We start from the raw sequence: 719 nt of genomic DNA, 5'->3' as shown, positions 1-719 counted from the left end.
TGTTGGGCTGTCCATCTGCAAGGCAAAGGGGAGGAAGGAAGGAAGGAGCAGCCTCCTGCCCTGCTGCCCTGTGCTGAACTCCCCTGCACAGCCCTGCTCACCGGGTTGCTGCTCTGCCAGCCATTTCCATGACTGTGTGGGGCTGCCTGTGTCCCTAGGGCTGTCGTGGGGGCACGGAGACCAGATGGAGAGTGGAGGACAGGCGTGTGTCCTGCTCTGGTTCCATCGTGGTGCGGATGCCCATCTGCAAGGCAGAGGGGAAGGAAGGAAGGAAGAAGGGAGCAGCCTCCTGCCCTGCTGCCCTGTGCTGCCCTCCCCTGCACAGCCCTGCTCACCGGGTTGCTGCTCTGAAAATGGTTTCCTTGGCCGTTTGGGTCACCAATGCCACGTTGACACATGCACTGCAATCAGATGGTGTGGTGCCAGCACCTGCAGTGGGGCCAGGACTCAGCAAAGCAGCACCAAATGTTGGGGTGAGGGCAGGGGGATTTTCGGGAGCTTCCCTGGTGCTGTAGGAGCACAGCAGGCTCCAGTTTGGAGCTGACTTATCTTTTCTGATGGACACCATTTTGGTGGGCTGAGCTGAGGCCCTTTTGGTCATCTGGAGCCATTGGTGTTGGGCTGTCCATCTGCAAGGCAGAGGGGAAGTGCAAGAGGAGCAGCCTCCTGCCCTGCTGCCCTGTGCTGCCCTCCCCTGCACAGCCCTGCTCACCGGGTTG

The sequence above is a fragment of the Meleagris gallopavo genome, chromosome 1 (assembly GCF_000146605.3).
Source record: "Meleagris gallopavo isolate NT-WF06-2002-E0010 breed Aviagen turkey brand Nicholas breeding stock chromosome 1, Turkey_5.1, whole genome shotgun sequence".
In the NCBI taxonomy this organism is placed as follows: domain Eukaryota; kingdom Metazoa; phylum Chordata; class Aves; order Galliformes; family Phasianidae; genus Meleagris; species Meleagris gallopavo.
The sequence above is the reverse complement of the archived record's forward strand: the minus strand, read 5'-3'. Positions refer to the sequence as shown.